The 13,459-nt window shown below is 51.0% G+C and overlaps 1 protein-coding gene across 5 annotated transcripts in view; it reads right to left on the reverse strand.

Moving 5' to 3' along the window:
• The window catches only part of PDZD2 (PDZ domain containing 2), a 272,721-nt gene extending 261,554 nt beyond the window's left edge, over window positions 1-11,167 (reverse strand). For all 5 annotated transcript variants that reach the window (XR_013232999.1, XM_077346915.1, XM_077346916.1 and 2 more), the window contains exon 1: window positions 10,980-11,167. The gene's annotated coding sequence lies outside the window, so the exon portion shown is untranslated. The remainder of the gene's footprint in view (window positions 1-10,979) is intronic.
• Between the last annotated feature and the right edge of the window lie 2,292 nt (window positions 11,168-13,459).

Here is a 13,459-nt window from a genome sequence, read left to right on the forward strand (position 1 = left end):
TGACCCCTGCGTTTAGCTGTCACTCCGCAGCAAAACTTCAGCTGTTGCTCAGAAAGCTGCAAGGAACCTGGAGAGAGTATTTCCTCGGTCGGATTCTCCGTGCGTCACCAAATCTCCTGGCTCTTAGGGGGGTCATCGGCCTGCTCAGCAAAATGATAATGCTGATGATTCTGTCAGAAGTGGAAGTGCCTATTGGGGACGAGGCTGGCTTCCTCAGGAGGCAGGGGAGGCCGGCTCAATCCAGCTAGGATTCAAGCTTAACAGAAATAGATGTGCAGAAACACATCCAAGGAGCCTGCAAGGATAGCTTGCGTGGGCCAGGAAGATGAGAGTGTTTAGCGCCGAGCCTCTCAAGAGGAAGGAAGGATGGAGGAGTGCAAATTAGAATGACACAAACAGAGTCACAAGAGTTGAATGGCTGAAACTTTTCCTTACTCAAAACCCCCTTGCTTAATAATGGGGAGGGGGGAGAGGTGCTTGAGTGGTCTACTCCTTCTCCTCTCTTTTCCTGTTGTCGTCTTCGGAAAGTGAGGTGTAGTGGTGAGTGCCCATTAGAGCATGCTTGGTCCTTATAAGCTTTTCTCTAACAAGAGTCTCAGAGCAGTTTACAATCGCTTTCCCTTTCCTCTCCCCCCAACAGACCCCCTGTGAGGGAGGTGAGGCCGAGAGAGCCCTGATATTACTGAAGAAGAGGAAGAGTTGGTTCTTATATGCCACTTTTCTCTACCTGAAGGAGTCTCAAAGCGGCTGACATTCACCTTTCCTCTCCCCCCAATAGACCCCCTGTGAGGTGGGTGAGGCTGAGAGAGCCCTGATATTACTGAAGAAGAAGAAGAGTAGGTTCTTAGATGCTACTTTTCTCTACCCAAAGGAGTCTCAAAGCGGCTTACATTCGCCTTCCCTTTCCTCTCCCCACAACAGACACCCTGTGAGGTGGGTGAGGCTGAGAGAGCCCCGATATTACTGAAGAAGAAAAGTTTGTTCTTATATGGCTGCATGTGGGGGAGTGTGGACTCAAACCCAGCTCACCAGATTAGAAGTCACCGCTCCTAACTAATACACCAAGCTTGCTCTCATGTAGAGAATACATGAAGTAGCCAAGGCAGCATGTGGTAATAACAACCAGTAAGTCTGCCACTTTTCTTCCCCAGTGGGGCTTATCTGACTTTGAGCAATAAGAGTACAGATATGGCGAGTTAGCAAACAGGAAGTTTCAGCTGATCGTTTCTACCTGCCCAGCAGCCAATGAAAGCACAAGAGTGCTTCCAAAAGGAACAACAACTTGAACTTCCAACTAAATTCAGCTGGGTTCATGTAATCAATTATTCTTGCTGTCGCTTCAGTGACTGCTCACACGTGCCTGCACACTATTTCTCCAAAACATTTGCGAAACACAGCCAAGAAGCCAGAATAATATGAAAAGTCACACCGCCTTGCTTTCACTGAAAGAATTCTGGAGAAGCCAAGGTGAGGCCTCTGTCACAGGTTTCCCTCACCACCAACAGATATGCAAGCAAGTCCTTCTGATTGGCTACTGAAAGCAGCGGGTGAACAAGTTCTTAGTAGTTCAATTCAAGTCCAGTAGTACCTTAAAGGTAAAGGTATCCCCTGTGCAAGCACCGAGTCATGTCTGACCCTTGGGGTGATGCCCTCTAGCGTTTTCATGGCAGACTCCATACGGGGTGGTTTGCCAGTGCCTTCCCCAGTCAATACCGTTTAACCCCCAGCACGCTGGGTACTCATTTTACCGACCTCGAAAGGATGGAAAGCTGAGTCAACCTTGAGCCGGCTGCTGGGATTGAACTCCCAGCCTCATGGTCAGAGCTTTCAGACGGCTGCCTTACCACTCTGCGCCACAAGAGGCTTTTCAGTAGTACCTTAGAGTAGGAATTTCCAACCAGGGTTCCAGGGAACCCTGAGGTTACGCGAGAACTCCTCGAGGGTTACACGGCCTTTCATGGAAGTTCAGATGGCTGCTAACATTGCTAGACATCCCTGGAGCCCACTTCCTATGTCCCTCTTCAGACCTAGTCTCTTTCTCCACTGTGGAAACCCTAAGTGGTTGCTGGATTGGCTGACTCCCACATCTTACGTCCACACCCACTTCTCTGAAGGAGCACATCACCACTTCCGGTGTTCCTCAAAACCTAAAAAATAATTCGGGGGTTCCTCCAGGGTCAAAAGGTTGAAAAGGCTGCTTTAGAGAGTAGCTCCTTAGAGATCAGCATTTGAAAGCCACGGCTCCCTTTGTCAGAGTTTTGACTCTCAAAAGCTTACATACACACATACCTAGAAACATTTGGAAGGGACCTCATCGGTCATCTAGTCCAACCCCCTGCACTATGCAGGACACTCACAACCCTATCGCTCATCCACAGTAACCTGCCATCCCCTTGAACCTTTACAGAATCAGCCTCTCCGTTAGATGACCATCCAGCCTCTGTTTGAAAATCTCCAAAGATGGAGAACCCACCACCTCCTGAGGAAGCCTGGTCCACCAAGACACCGCTCTAACTGTCAGGAAATTCTTCCAGATGTTTAGACTGAAATTATTTTGAATTAATTTCATCCCTGCCAGTCTAGGCCACAGTTTGCCCTCCCACCCGCCCCGACACAGAGTTCTCCATATCTAAAGAATACCCAAGGCGTACAGCAAAATATCAGTTCAGGGATGCCCAACATGGCAGCCTTGGTTGCCATAGCACCTGCCACCACCTTTCCTGGGGCCCACTGTATTTGTTTTGTTTGTTAGTGGGTTGGGCCAGGTAGGACTTTTGACCCAGCAAGACTTCTGATTGGCCGTGCTGATTTAAAAAAGAAATTTGGCAGCCACTGCCACTACAGCATGGGGGATCTTCACTGTATGGCTGAAGGGAAGCTACGGTAGCCATTTTGTGGCTGACTTCACCTCCTCAGCGGCCATTTTGTGGCTCCTCCCACCACGCTAGGTCAGAATTTCAAAGGTGGCCACAAGCTCAAAAAGGTAGGGGAGCCCCGCATTAGTTTATATGCCAAGCAAGAGACTTGGAATTGATCAGTGAGTATTAAGCATGTTCCACGAGCCGTGAAATATTGAGGGCAACGGGACGACAGAGCGTGAGAGAAAAGGGGGCAGGCGAGAGGGAAGCTGGCCTGCTCCAGACCCTGATAGTTTTGTCTTGATGCATTCAGTTCTCAGCCACCCTCCCAAACAGCCCAAAGATGCTCAACATGTCTAAGACCACATCTAAGCTGTGAGCATCTTGGAGGGATTAGGACTGAAACAAACTTTGTTTCGTCTGATTCTCATTAACTGCACCATCCAGGGCTCTTCAAACTGCACAGGGGCAGAGCTTCCAACAGCTCAAAGCAGCGTGAATCATAGAATCACAGAATCCTAGAGTTGGAAGGGGCCACACAGGTCATCTAGTCCAACCCCTCTGCTCAACGCAGGATCAGCCCTAAGCATCCCAAAGCATCCAAGAAAAGTGTGTATCCAACCTTTGCCTGAAGACTGCCAGTGAGAGGGAGCTCACCACCTCCTTAGGCAGCCTATTCCACTGCTGAACTACTCTGACTGTGAATTTTTTTTCCTGATATCTAGTGTATATCGTTGTTTTTTAAGGCAAGAGTCATTTAGAGGTGGTTTGCCTGTGTACAGCGAGGTCTCTCATCCAAATGCTAGCCAGGACCAATCCTACTTAATATCTCAGATCTGACGGGATCAGGTTAGTAAGGCAATCTACCTGTGCTCTTTTTTTAATCCAGAGCAGCGGCATGCAATCAAGACACAAATCCAAACCGCAGAGCCACTGGCTGTTATTCTGCGCAGAACGCAGAACCAGTGCTCAGCCTAAGGCAGTGGTCCCCAACCTTTATGAGGCTGGGGACCGGCAGGGCATGCGGCCCGGCCCTGAAAAAGGTGCGTCCTGGGAAGTTTTTTACTGCGGGGGGGGGGGGGGGGCGGGGAGAGGGAGCCCCACATCACTGCTGCATGGCTTACGCTTGCCATCCCATCCTAAACCCAAGGATGCTGTTCCCAACTCACCTGGATCGGTCTCTCGTCCCCTCTTGCTTGCAAACTCAATCTCTATACAGACCTGCGCTAAAGTTCTTTCAGCATTCCAGAGGAAAAGGTGACCTGCAGTGCTAATCCTAAAACCACCTATGTTCTTTGGTGGGACAGGGCAGGCCCTACATGCAATTTCAGTATAATTCCAATATCCTTAAATGGAGATGCCAGGGTTTGAATCTGGGACCTTCTGCCAAGCAGATGCTCTGTCACTGACCCACAGCCCTGCCCCACTGTCAGGCACGGTGCTCTCCTTCCGAACGGGACTAGCTCATCCACAAAGAATAAACCATTTTCCAGTGCACGCTATGGGGCCACGGCAATGCAGCACCCAGGGATATTTGGAGGCAGCTGTCAAAAGTCAGGACAAAGCAACAATTGAGAATGCAAGGCAAACAGACTCTCAAGGCTAGACCTGTGGCTTTTCAATGCCCAAAGATTGCGCAGATGACATTCTGCAATACACTCCACATTATTGCTAGGGTTCAAGGTCAAGCTCCCGTTTTGGGTGGTGAGCCATTTATTGGACCGCGGCTATTCCTCCCCCTCCCCCCCCCCACCACCCGATTCCTCTCAGGCTTACAGCACTCTGCACCGAGCCCCCGTAGACGGACACATTTAATGGCACACTGAACTACATTTTGCCCATGGAAAAGAAATGCCAGATGTTTCATGCTGTCTGATTTTATTAGGCCATTCCATAAAAAGCACAAGTCATTCTTTCCTCTCCCCCCCTTCCCTAAAACGTACGCATAATCTCCTGTTTTCTACTTGTCAGTGTTCACTGCACCCACATAAACACTGACGCTCCACATTCCAGCACACCGGAACATAATTGACTATGCTGTTATTTTTTTTTTATGAATTCAAACCCTAAAGCCAGGGGAATTGCATTTAAGCTTTCCCTGATAAGAAATATCCAGAAGAGCAGCGGGGATTTAGGGCAAGCTGTGTAACCAGGTAAAATCAGGAGCAAGGCAAGAGATGCTTAAAGACAGCTCTGCCATTGCCTGGCTCATGACCCAGGTAGTTCGCAGAGGAGGTCTCCCATGCAAATACTAGACAGGGCTGACCCTGCTTAGCATCCAAGACCTGATGAGATCACGCTGGCCTGAGCAATCCAGCAGGAAAAGGGGGAGACCCAAAATGAGACGGATCAATTCGATCCCGGAGGACACAGCCCTCAGTTTCCAAGACCTGAGCAAGGCTGTTCACCATAGTACATTTTGGAGGTCATTAATTCATGCAGCTGCCATGAGTCCGACTGAAGACACTTGCTTACTGAAGAGGGTGTCCTACCTCCCATCCCCAGGCTGCCTCTTCCAGGAGCTATTTAAGAAAAGGAACAGTTTTGAGTACTACAATTGTATTCCGTGGACATGCTGCTGAATTCCAGGTGGAATATATATGCCAAATGGGCCACTGTAAGCAAGGGCGCCAGTAGAAAGTGAAAACCAGGAGCCAGTGGTCAACCTGGCCTCTAACCATGACCACCTGTTTAAGGACCCACACCACTCCTTGGGCTCAGTAACTAGGTCCAGAAAAGAGAAGCTAAACCAGGGGTAGTCAAACTGCGGCCCTCCAGATGTCCATGGACTACAACTCCCAGGAGCCCCTGCCAGCGAATGCTGGCAGGGGCTCCTGGGAATTGTAGTCCATGGACATCTGGAGGGCCGCAGTTTGACTACCCCTGAGCTAAACCAAGGCTCATCCCCATACTTCTATTTACTTTCTACTTTTCTCTGGTGATTCACGGCAGGCAATGTTTTTACTGATGTCAAGAAAGCTGACATCTGTGAGGGGGCAGGTAGCTGTGAGCTTGTAATAGATGGCCTTGGAGGTCCCTTCCAACTCCATGAGTCTATGATTCTAAGTTAAAATATCATTTTTAACATTTGGGGGATTGTTCTATACCAATACATGTAGTAGTCCATGCCACTTTGATTTAAAATGGGGTGGGGGCTACATTGGGGATGCATAGGGCCAAGGGGCAACTCAGTTGCCTCCTTTTTCTTCCCCGTCCCCATCTTCACCTTTGCTTCATAAGTCTCCCTTATGATTATGCAAAATGACAACTACCAGCATTTGCAGCTGGGAGAAAAGGGACAAGCCACCCTTGGAGCAGGGGACTCTAGAGAAAAGCAATAACTGTCAACACAATTAGCAGCCCTCAAAAACCGCAAGCAGCTTAATCACCACCAGAAAGGGTCACCTTAATGGCCTTTTCAGGGCACTCCTCGACAGCCACCCATCTCAGAGACTTGACATCAAAGAGAAAATGCTGGATTATGATGACCCGTTTTTCCTGACTACCATAAATCAGAGTTTTAGGAAAACCTTCATCAAGAGCCCACTAAAACCAAGAGGTTCATTAACAACGTTGGCAAGCCCATAAAAAGGAAGGTATTGTCACAAGGAGCTGTTCGAATTTCACCTGGGCCATGAAGTCACTAATGGGTTTTAGAAAAGATACTACCTCTCACCAGCCTCTGGCCCATCTCTATGACTTTAATTTTCACCATAGTCAATATTTATCTGGACAAATTTTGCAGAAGAGTTCTTTGTTCTTTCCCATGGCAGCAGGAAGAGGAGATGGAGTTGATTTTTATATGCCGCTTTTATCTACCAGGAGACTCAAAGCGGCTTACAACAGTATTCCCTTTCCTCTCCCCACAACAGACACCCTGTGAGATGGGTGAGGCTGAGAGAGCCCTGATATTACTGAAGAAGTAGAGTTTGTTCTTATTTGCCGCTTTTCACTACCCGAAGGAGTCTCAAAGCGGCTTACAATTGCCTTTCCTTTCCTCTCCCCACAACAGACACCCTGTGAGGTGGGTGAGGCTGAGAGAGCCCTGATATTACTGCTCGGTCAGAACAGCTTTATCAGTGCTGTGGTGAGCCCAAGATGACCCAGCTGGCTGCATGTGGGGGAGTGCAGAATCAAAACCAGCTTGTCAGATTATAGAAGACTTTCTGATGCCTCAGGGATATGATGGAGAGTCTGTAGACAGATCTTCTCGGAAGCTAAGCAGACTTGGCCTGAGTTAGTATTTGGCTGAGAGACCAGCAAAGGTCCAGGGATGCTATGCAGAGTCAAAGCAATGGCAAGCCCCTTCTGAACATCTCTTGGCGTATGAAAAGCCTGACGGGGCCAGTCACAGTTCTCACAGAGCTCTCTCAACCTCACCTACGTTCTGCTCTGCATGCAGAAAGTCCCTGGTTCAACCCCCAGCATCTCCAGTTAAAAGGACCAGGCGGTAGGTGATGAGTTTGAGATCCTGGACAATGGCTGCCAGCCTGAGTAGGCAATTCTGACACTGGCAGACCAAGTTTCTGATTCAGTATATAGCAGCTTCGTGTGTATTGCAAGACCCCACCTCTCCTCACAGAAAAATTCCACCTGGAATTCAGCAGCATCTTCTTCCTCCTTTCAAGCCAAAGTAAACGCATCCACCGCCCCCCTGGAATGTTAACAGGTCAGGAGAAGAGCTGAGTTCTAGTTTTCCATATGTACATGATAATACAGGAGTGAAATTTGGGGTCAAAAAGTCAGATGTAGCTGTCTCAAATACCTGCCTGCAATTTAAGACAGTCCCAGAGAGGAAGAAGTTGTCTATATAAATCCAGTAATCATACTATATTGCCACAGGACACCTCATCACCACCTTACCAATATCTGCGGCTCCCTTGTATTTCCAAACCTAAATGGGGAAACCTCTAAGCTCCTGGAAATCTTTCTCCATCAGGACTTATAGAGGGTAATTCAAGGGGGAGGGGGGAAATGCCTGATCTCCAATAGGCGGGCAGAGAGAGGATTTAATTAAACCCAAACAGCATTAGAATGGAAAAAACTTTAATCGCAGTACTGAGCCGTAAGCAATTAAAAAGAGTAATTTATGCAGATGAGCAAAGAAAGACATGTATCCTGGGAACGCATGAAACTGCCTTATCTGAAGAAGTGAGCAGTGACTCACAAAAGTTCATACCCTCAGACTTCAAGGCGCTAATGGACTCTTGCTCTATTCTACTGCTACCATCAGGATAAAAAAAGAACTTTAGGTTTTGAAGCACATCTGCCCTGAAGACTGTGAGCTGTCAGGGGATTTCAGCGCTGATTAGATTTCCAACGCACTGAAGGACATCAAGAGTGGAAAGGCACCAGGATTTGATTGCATCCATAAAGAGTTCTTGATCCACAGCAGCATGTTCCTAAGAAGTGGCTCACAAAGTTTCTCAATGACATCATGAAAACAGGAAAACAACTCCCAGGGGAATTCAAGAGAGAGCAAAGACAGTTGCTATTCTAAAACATGGAAAACCAAAACACCTGGCAGAAAATTACAGACCTGTTTCCCTTCTGAGCTTCTGTTATAAACTCAAGAGCCTCATCCTGAACAGACTCAGTGACAGAATTAACAAACACATCCCTATACAACAAGCAGGATTTAGACCATATGGTAGTAGTGAAGACCAAGTTTTCAATTTCCAATGAGTATCATAAGTGGCTTAAGACATTAGCAATTTTCATCTGACTGTCACTTACGACAGTCTGAAGGAGGGACGGTCTGCTATACAAGTTTTTATCAGTTTCCCCCTGCATAATATTTCAGCTCCTAAATAGCATGCTGAGTGATAGGGCTTTCCAAGTAATTATGGCTCAGTCAATTAGCAATGAGAAGAAATTGGATAGCAGTCTACCCCAGGGCTTGGTCTTTGCTAAAGCTCTTTTCAATTTGTGACTTCCTGAGATGATATCCATGAAGTTTGCTTATGACATGGTGATTGCAATAAGGTATCAACTGATAGAAAGAAGAAATACCAACTGGGGACCTCAACATTTTGGTTGATACTACTGTAAACAGTGGCCCATTCCAAGTACAGGAAAAACAGAATACTCATGTTTCCATCTCAACAACAATTTCGTCAACTGTGAACAGAATGACTATTTTGATGGCGTTTGACTTTCACACAACCTTCACCCTGGACAGGACCTTGAGCTATAAACACCATCTTCTCAATGTAGCAGCAAAAATATTCACGCAAAACAGCATTCTCCAAAAGTTATGTGGTACAACTTGGGGTGTGTCCAGTACGACACTCAGACGCTCAGCTTTGCGGTTGGCGCATGGTGCTGCAGACTACGATGCTTCAGTGTGGCTCAACAACCCCCATGTCCACAAACTTTATGTCCAACTCAATACAACATCAGAAGTATTAAGCTCACTCTGCTCTATTGGCTGCCTACTTTGTGCCTCACAGCTCCCCCGCAGCTCTCCCAAGGCAGGGTGCTCTTATTCATGAATATAGAAAGGTCACTGAAAACAGAGATTCGCCCGTCCACAAATTTATTTAATTTCTAGGCCGCCTCATCTTGCACAGCAGGCTCAGGTCAGGGCAGCTTACACTGTGATCCCGCTGAAACAGGCCTACCCAGACAGAAGTCCCAACACCTGGCAACAAAAACTCCCCAAATCCTGCAAACACAAAATTTGCATTGAGGGAATGGAGGGTTGCAAACATGGATGAAATTAGTTCCACCTGATATCCGTAATCTGAAAAACAGCCAGAGGCCTGCAGGAACTGACTTGCCATGTAAAGCAGGGGTAGTCAACCTGTGGTCCTCCAGATGTCCATGGACTACAATTCCCATGAGTCCCTGCCATGGACTACAATTCCCATGAGCCTCTGGACATCTGGAGGACCACTGGCAGAGGGCTGCAGGCCATAGACAGCTAATAGGACATGAAAAGTCTTTGGCAGTTGTGCAGACTTCTTGTCTAAATGGGGCAAAATGTAAGGACCCAAATGCAATTGTGCTGCATGCAACTATTTTCCAAATGAGAACATTGCGCTGTCCAGGGAGATGCAAGGGATATTAGGAAGATGGCCCAATCTCTCTGCATAACTGCTGCATCTACTAGGATACGTGATTTTTATTATTTTTTGGATCCTGGCATGTAAACTCTGCCCTAGGATAAAGAAATAGGATCATTGGTCCATCAGAGTCGGTATTGTCTACGTTGCCCTCCAAAGTTTCAGACAGAGGTCGTTCAACGTCACCTAATGCCTGGTCCTTGTTAACTGGAGATGCCCGGGATTGAACCGGAGCCCACGCAAAGGGGCTACAGGAGATAGCCCCCTACCCCGCTACACTCCGCTGGTATTGCGGGCTCCGTCCTCTAGGGGGCGCTCTGCGATGCGGTCCAGCCCGGCGGCGGAGACGAACTTTTCGCCCCCTCGAGGGTCGGAGCGGGGCGGGGGGCGCAGCAGGCGACGGGACAGCAATGCAGCCGCCCCAGCCCCACCCCTCGCACCTCGTCCTGACAAGCGCCGGCAGCTGGGGCTCGCTCGGGAGCGCCTTCCCAGACTTTCCACACCCACCCTACCTGGGTTGCAAATACGCGCCCCAGACCAGGGGGCGGATCGGGACCTTCGGGGGTCGACAGGACGGGTAGGCAGGAGGAACCCTTTTCTCCACCGGGGGGGGGGGAGAAGTGGGGTGATCAAAAGCCCGCGCAGAGTTTGACCGAACTCCCACTCGCGATCCCCAAGCCAGTTTGGGAGCGAACCGCAGAGGCTTCGCCAGGACGACCTTGAAACGGCTCTCCCGAGGTAAGCGGCGCCCCGAGCCTGCCGCCCCCCACGTCTCCGCAGGGCGGCGAGCCCAGAGCCACGCGCGGGGCTTCTTTGGGCCGGGGGACAGGAGCGTCCCGTTCCCATTAGCCAGGAGCCGCGACGGCGCCCACGCCCGCGGGGAGAGGCTCAAGAGTCTGCCGCCCGGGCTGGCCAATTCGGCTGCCGGCTGACTTTCGGCGTCTGCCTCGGCCACCCGCAGGGCAGCGGAGAGCTCGACCTGGGGAACTCCCCGCCTCTTGATCCCGCCGGCGCCCTAGCCCAGACCGGACTGCGCCCCGCCTCCGCCTCTCACCTTGCCGTCCAGAAGCGCCCAGGAGATGCCCCGCCGCTCGCAGCCAGCACCGGCGGGGGCGAAACCCGGGTCCTCCCCGCCTGTTGTTCTCAATTTAGCTCCGGCGCTTGCATCCATTGGGGGAGCGCCGGCCGAACCACCCGCCCCTCCTCCTCTGCCATAGGCGAAAGGAGCGGACGGAGGGCTCGGATTGGCGGAGGTGCAAGTTCTATTCCCCCCCCCCTCCGTCCTGCCCTCCCCCTCCCCGCTTTTTTGGTAAAGCGATGGAAACCCCTCTGCGCTCCCCTTCTGCCCTTCTCCTCCAGCGCTCATTCAGGAGGAGCCGGGCCCGCCTCCTCGTTTGCATGGGGGGGCGGAGCAGAGGCGCGTGTCCTTTTAAGGGCAAGAGGGGGCGGGGAGGGGCGTTCCTCTTGGAACGGCAGGACGGGGCGGGGATTCCCCCTGCATTCAAAAAAAAGGGAGGAGGAGGAGCCTCGGCGGTCTGAATGAGTGGCGGGATCCCTTTGATGCCGGGAGGGCTGAGGGCGTGGCCAGAGAGGGGGCGCGAACCCCGGGAAGGGCTGCTTCCCTTCCTCCTCTTGCGCCGCTGGAGCTCTGGCGCGGGAGCGTCGGGAGGGGCTGGGAAACCCCCTTTGGCGGCAGCTGCTGCAGCTGCGGAGCCGTCGGGGGGGGGGTGTTTGCTCCTTGCAACTTGCAAGGCAGCGGCGATGCGCAGCCGGCTCCCTTCCGCCCGCTCCGGGGAGGGGGACACAGCCGGGGAAGTGAACAGCGGGCGGGCGGGCAGGCGGCCGGCGTTGTCACTGCGGGCTTGTGGGCTCCCGCCGCGCGTCCCTGGGGAAGGACAAGGCTGCTGCAGGCCAGAGGAGCCTCCTTCTGGAAGGCGATCAGATTGTCCCACTTTTGGAGGGACATCTGGGGGCACCTGGCAAATTGTCGAAAGTTAAAATATATATATATTACAATTCTATTTTTGCATTCTATGCGTTCTATGAAACTTTTTGTTGCTCTATTTCAGGGGTAGTCAAACTGCGGCCCTCCAGATGTCCATGGACTACAATTCCCAGGAGCCCCCTGCCAGCAAATGCTGGCAGGGGGCTCCTGGGAATTGTAGTCCACGGACATCTGGAGGGCCGCAGTTTGACTACCCCTGCTCTATTTAGACCAATTTTTTAAATAAAGAACCCTCCCCCCCCCCCCCGTCAATGGTGTCCAGCTTTACCAATGTTAAAATCTGGTCCCTTATCCTTCTGGTCCGGTGCCATCAGGCCGAGGCTACTTGGGCCTGACCTTCCCCCCCCCCCCAGGCCTCCCGGGTCGGCTGGCTGCCAAGGAGGGCCGGGCATAGATTGGAAACAGCCACCAGCTTGCTCCAAGTCCGCCTGGCGTCATTCAGAGCGCCCCCACCGCAGGAAGAGGAGCAAAAAGGAGCCCGGCTGTACTGAGATCCCTTGAAGAAGCAGCTGCAAGCCAGAACTGCACGCCAGCCCTGGGGTTGGCAGCGCCACTGTGGGGAATTCCTGGAGGGTTGGGGGCAGAGCCGTAATGCCGGAGCGCTCGCCCTCCGAAGTGACCAAGTTCTCCAAGAAATCTCATCAGTAAGTTGTAATTCCGGGAGATCTCCAGGCCCCACCTGGAGGTTAGCAACCCTAACCTGCCCGCACTTCGAACGCTGCCTTATCATAAAAGGACATGAAGTGTCAACCATGGCAGCAGATTTCCATGGGCCATCAGTTCCCTGTCCCCAGTCTCTGTCCTTGTGTGTGTCTGGTTCAGAGCAGGAGGGGTCATTTTGAGAGATTCAAAGCGGCTTAGGATCGGCTTCCCTCCCCCTCCCACAACAGACACCCTGTGAGGCTGAGAAAGCTCTGAGAGAAGGGCGGCTGTATGTGGAGCAAATGTGGGGAATCAAACCCAGTTCTCCAAATTAGAGGCTGCTGTTCTTAATCAGGACGCCAAGCCAGCTCCTCTGCTTGCCCAGAAGTCAGACAGCTTCTGTGAATACAGTGCAGGCTTTCTCAGCCAGGGTTTCATGAAATGTAGGTAGATAGAAAAAAATATCAGTCCATATTATACATATTTTGTGTGTGTGGCCATATGTGGCCTGCCCCCTCCACAATGGCCAATGATGGGCCTGGAGGGGATGGGAAGGGGAGGGGTCCCGGGTGGGCGCGTCCTCAGCTCTGCTTCCCAACCATATTCTGCTCAATCGCACCAGTTCTGGGGTTTCTCAAAGCCTGAAACATGTTTCAAGGGTTTCTCAATGGTAAAAAAGTTGAGATTGAGAAGGGCTGAGACGATGGATGGATGGATGGATGGATGGATGGATGGATGGATGGATGGATGGATGGATGGATGGATGGATGGATGGATGGATGGAAGGTTGGATGGAAGGTTGGATGGAAGGTTGGATGGAAGGTTGGATGGATGGATGGATGGATGGCACCACAGAATAGTCACTTGAAAGAGAAGCAGAAAAGAGT

Source organism: Paroedura picta, chromosome 7 (assembly GCF_049243985.1).
Source record: "Paroedura picta isolate Pp20150507F chromosome 7, Ppicta_v3.0, whole genome shotgun sequence".
In the NCBI taxonomy this organism is placed as follows: Eukaryota; Metazoa; Chordata; class Lepidosauria; order Squamata; family Gekkonidae; genus Paroedura; species Paroedura picta.